This window comes from Scylla paramamosain, chromosome 29 (genome assembly GCF_035594125.1).
Source record: "Scylla paramamosain isolate STU-SP2022 chromosome 29, ASM3559412v1, whole genome shotgun sequence".
In the NCBI taxonomy this organism is placed as follows: domain Eukaryota; kingdom Metazoa; phylum Arthropoda; class Malacostraca; order Decapoda; family Portunidae; genus Scylla; species Scylla paramamosain.
This window is the reverse complement of record NC_087179.1, coordinates 18381571-18386879: the sequence shown is the minus strand read 5'-3', so window position 1 is coordinate 18386879 and position 5309 is coordinate 18381571. Positions and strand designations below refer to the sequence as shown.

Here is a 5309-nt window from a genome sequence, read left to right as displayed (position 1 = left end):
TTCTTCTCTCTCTAATTACTGAAGAAAAATGGATAATTGTTATTGTTTATACGATCACCTTTTTAAAAGAATTTTAATTTAGTAGTTTTTGGTATATATATATATATATATATATATATATATATATATATATATATATATATATATATATATATATATATATATATATATATATATATATATATGAACGGACAGCTTGTAATTATGTAAAATTCTTCCAACCTTGACTGATTGACAGACTAATTCATTGATATTACTGTTACTTTTATTATCATCATCGTTTATTATTATTATTTTTTTTTCCTTTTTTTCAAAGTTATTGGTTTTTCTTTGGGGTTGTGTAACATAATACGATAATTAAGATTTTTTTTTTCATTCATTCATTCTCTCGAAATGCTTCTGTGTCTTATAACTTATTCTCTTAGGATTAGCGACCCCCGCCCCGTCCCCCCTCGCTCCAAGGCCCCATGCCCCCCACCCCGTGGCCCCGCAGCCCCACACTCCCTGGCGTGTACAGAAGAAGGTTATGCACTTGTGTAAGGGTTAACAGTCTGTTTTTGTAGCTATGATGTCTTCAATAAATTTATACAAATATATTTTACTCAACGTTTTTATTTTTACCATGGAGATGGGGAGAGAGATGGGGAGGGGGAGGACGTTATAATAATGGTATAATACACAACGGTAATATACACATGATGTGTGTCTGGCGCCATGCTCTTTTTAAACCAGTGATTATTAACGTGTGTGTGTGTGTGTCTGGCCAATCCTAGCACGGCACGTAACGTTGTAGCCAGACGGTAAACACAAGGAGGGCGTCAGATTGAGCCTAGCCATCACGGTATGTGGAGGAAGTGTGAATACCTTTACTGGGATTATTTTATTAGCAAGACAGTTCAGCGGTACTGTTTGTGTTCATACGGCATTTTACAGCAGTCTGCAGTGTCTGGAGTGTGGCAGGCCTGGTAAGTACATTATATATCTAATAAGGTTAGGTTGGTTGTGTTGGTTGCATTAATGTCCTTAGGGATTATAGTACTTTGTGTTCATTTAGATTAGGTTAGTGCCCTCTCACACACGCAGAGGCATTGAAGAGGAAGGCAGGGTGACACAGGCAGGGAGGAGCAGATAGGGTGGGGGAAGATAAGGATGAGATAAGGTAATCTACTTATCTCGGAATAGCGGTACACACACACACACACACACACACAACCAAAACTAATCCAGAAAATAGATATATAACTTCCAAAATAGCCCCAACACTCCTTCCACTATCATCGACTGTTGTACGTAACTTAAAGTAAAATATTCTCCCAGTACCGTGATCACAGACCGCTAATTAGTCTTCTGTTTACAGGAAATTAATTAATCTGACACATTAGATCAAGGATGGCAAGACAAATCTTAAGTGTGTAAAATCAAAGTCAAATATCATATTCTTGGTAAAACAGGATGACCAGCAAACAAGCTGTAACCTTCACTCTTGCCAGCATGTAATTACGAAGTTAATAGTGGCCCTCAAGGCATAATTATCCATTGAAACCATTCGAAACTGACAACCCTGCATTAGATGTTCTTATAAGGTTAGCCTGGCTCTGGGAAACGCCAAACCGACGCCTTGACAACCCAGACGAGGCAACGAGTGATGTGGCAGAGTGGTGGTGGTGGTGGTAGTAGTGGTGGCTCCTGTTTCGGTGTCTTGGGTGAGAAGTGAATCCTGGCAAGCTGGTGAAGCCGAACAGAGGCCACGTCCACCCTTCGCTGAGTGTGGGCTTCTCACTCCACCCTCGTCCTCCGCCCAGGTAAGTTTTCTTCTATAACGTTATGAGGCGTGGTGATAGTTTAGTTCTCGCACGTTGTGTTTAAAGGCTGCTGTTGGTTCTTACTGAGGGTTTTATTGCAGATGGTGCTTAATATATACTGAACTATCACTACTATTGTGCGTGTACTCTTTCAACTCGCAATTGACTTTGCACGTCTTCCAAAGCTTGTGGACTCGTTGTAAAGGCTGGGCGTCTCGTTGGATGTTACTAATAGTGGCATTGATCAGGGATCTTTGTTACCCTATCACTGCTAATGAAAAGACACCCAGATATGTGTATACGTAGCTGTATAGTGTTGCATATATGTGTAGATGTAAAGTTTGATGTTTTCCGTTAGTTTGCAAGTTATTTATTTGCATATAGTTATATTGAAGCAAAGTTATTGTGTACCATGTGGTAATACTTCCATTACAGGATGTGACCGTGAAGGGAAGACCATGAGGGGAACGATAGACGAACGTTTTAAGAGGTAACCGTGAGTGAGCGCATCTGAGGCTCCGTGTAGACGTGGCGGAGGTTGTCTCGGTTAAAGCGGTGAATCCCGTGAAGTCGGACAGATGCCAGATTCGCTCATCATTGCATGCCAAGGTAATTCCTGGTATTTTAAACAGAGGTCCTTCATCAGGAATGTTTTCAAAGGCTATAGAGTAAATATTGAGCCTGGTTCTTATGTGTATTATTGTTAGAGCATTATGTCATTGGTACGTAGCAAGGATTAACCTAAAATCCTATCATGTCCCATTAGTCAAGGTGCTTGTTACACATTATCTAAATTTAAGCTCCATAGGAAGTTACATGGTTATTAAAGTGTGGTTGTTGAGTTGCATGGTTATTGAAGTGTGGTTGTGCATATGGTTATTGAAGTGCCACAGGGATCAGTATTAGGGCCATTGTTATTTCTTGTATATCAATGACTTTGACAGTAGAATTAGTAGTTATGTTAGTAAATTTACGGATGACACAGATAGGTAGATTAATTAGGTCAGAATCAGATGCCATCGCTTTGCAGACAGATTTAGATAGGATGAATGAATGTACGAACAGATGGTAAATGTAATTTAATTAGGTCAGAATCAGATGCCATCGCTTTGCAGGCAGATTTAGATAGGATGAATGAATGTACTAACAGATGGTAAATGTAATTTAATATCCATAAATGCAAAGTATTTAGCGTAGGTAGAGGAAACCCACACAGTAGGTACAGGGTACGAGAAAGATTTAGGAGTTGTAGTTAGCTCTGAACTCCGTCTGGGAAAACAATGCCTATTAGCTCTGAACTCTGGGAAAACAATGCATAGAGGCCAGAAACAGGGCAAATAGGGTACTAGGATTAATTTTTAGGAGTGTTAAAAGTAGAAAGCCGCAAGTAATATTAAAGGATACAGGGGATGAGTATTCCTTACAAGGCGAGATTGAAGTTAAATTTACATTTAGAGAGATGTAGGTTAAGAGGGGACCTGATAGAAGTCTAAGTGGTATAAGGATTATAACAAGGGGGATGTAAGCAATTAAGGTAAAGAATATTTATTTACTCTTATTTACAGTGTGAATTTATAAATATTGTTCCAGGAGAGAAGCTTCACAGTGACGGCATTCCACCTCCCCACGCTCTGAACAGCAGCAGCAACCAGACACCACCACCACCACCACCATCATGACAGCAGCCATTACTACTCCCAGGTCCAAGCTAAGTGCACTCCTCGTATTTTTTATTTATTTATTTTTTTTAATCAGGAATGTCTTCAAAGGCTGAAGGGAAGGGGCTACAGGGGCCTAGCTGCTTGTTCTGTGGTCTAACCTGTTTAGAATGTTGATAACGTGGGTCCCTTCATTTGTCATAAACTCAAACATTTTTTTTTTTTAAGTATAAGTTTATTTATTATGATTGTTATTTACATGAGAAATTCTAGTATGATGAATTAACCTGAATGACACATGTTCCAGGATGAATGGTTATCAACACCAGCCGCAGCATCCGCCACCAACCAACCCCTCACGCTGTCATGGGCAGCTGCAGCTCCAGGGGAGGAAGCTTGTGGAAGCCTTCACAGCTTGGACATCATCACCTCACTCTCCATCCATATACACCTGTGTAATAAAATGTGTCAGACTTGGCTGGCCACTGGTTGTGGTAAACAAGCTTCCCTGTGTTGTAAGAGTTCAGAGGACTCCCAATTTTTATTTTTTTTTAATAAAATTTCTGGCTGGCAAATGGTGCACTTGTTCTCCGGAGACTCTTTGAGGTATCGTAAAGAGCTGTTCCTGTTGCACTTAATTTTATAATAGATGTGGTGATAAAAATAAAAATCTGTCTTAATTTTATAATAGATGTGGTGATAAAAATAGTGAATAATGAACACTAACTTATGCTGTATGAAAGTACACTACTTTGCTGTCGTATGAGGAGCTGCAATCATTCAACCTCCACTGCCTGTGGTGTAGAGTGCCGTGGTCCCATGCTCTCTCCTGAAGAGAAGAGAAAATTCGATGTATACTATCTAACTTTGATAAATATAAAATTTATCAAACTTGTTTGACTTGATATCTGTTTTAAAGATCTAATTCTAATTTTAATACCTAAAATATTTTTAATACAAAATAAATCTAAATTTAGAAAAATTGAGGAAATATAAATAGATAATTTAGAAAAAAACGAATTATTGTATTAATTCATATACATAATTTGTATTAATACTTCATTTAAACAAAATTAATACTTCATTTAAACACTAAAGTTTTAAAGATCGATCTGATCGATCGTTTTAAAGATCGATCTGATCGATCGATCATTTATTTAACTCAAATAAATAGATCTAATTTGCTGTACCTTTTATGCATGTCACTAACTGAGGCACACTGGCATCCTGCAAGATTCAGAAGGATGAGACCATTGACCATCTGCTTGAATATGCACGTTTGTGGGTGTAAACAGATGTTGGACTGAGCACACACTGACCTCTTACTGACAACAATACTTCTAGTAAGACGACAGACAATACTTCCGTCTCGACTCAATCTTTCCAGTACCAGCACGCCAGCACGCCAGGCTGTGCAGCGTGAAGAATTTCCACAATTTCCACGCCAGGCAGGTCTGCTTCTTCCTCACGCTGCAGTGAAGAATTTCCTTTTAAGATAAACCAAGATCCCATGGTTGCACTCAACTGGCTCCCCCAGGTTTCTTTCCCACACTAAGGCACAGACTATATACATTTACTCGCCTAAATAATAAAATTCACCTTAAAAACAACACACGCATATCCACATTTTCACCGTTCTCAGCACGCCTTCTCTTGCTCTCCACAACTTTTTCCTCCCCCCAAATCGAATTGTTTAAAGCATTTTTTTTTCTACTTTACCTACAAACCAGCAAAGCACGCACGCACGCACGCGCACACACCGTATCTCTCAGTTCCACTACAAACACCAAACTTCTAATGAGGTAAGTTTATGGAGAAAAAAAAAGCTACCTTTCTCTCTCTCTCTCTC

The 5309-nt window shown here is 39.0% G+C and overlaps 2 long non-coding RNA genes across 5 annotated transcripts; one reads left to right on the top strand and one right to left on the bottom strand.

The window, feature by feature from the left end:
- Positions 1–950: 950 nt before the first annotated feature.
- Positions 951–4035, top strand: LOC135115527 (uncharacterized). 4 transcript variants are annotated; one of them, XR_010276011.1, is made up of 5 exons: positions 951–965; positions 1589–1802; positions 2238–2411; positions 3393–3503; positions 3768–4035. It is a non-coding gene; the product is annotated as an uncharacterized LOC135115527 (long non-coding RNA). The 4 variants fall into 4 exon arrangements; XR_010276010.1 differs by having other exon boundaries at positions 1584–1802; XR_010276008.1 differs by having other exon boundaries at positions 1571–1802.
- Positions 3999–4888, bottom strand: LOC135115529 (uncharacterized). Its single transcript, XR_010276012.1, has 2 exons — positions 4651–4888; positions 3999–4289 (listed from the first exon to the last, which is right to left on the bottom strand). It is a non-coding gene; the product is annotated as an uncharacterized LOC135115529 (long non-coding RNA).
- Between the last annotated feature and the right edge of the window lie 421 nt (positions 4889–5309).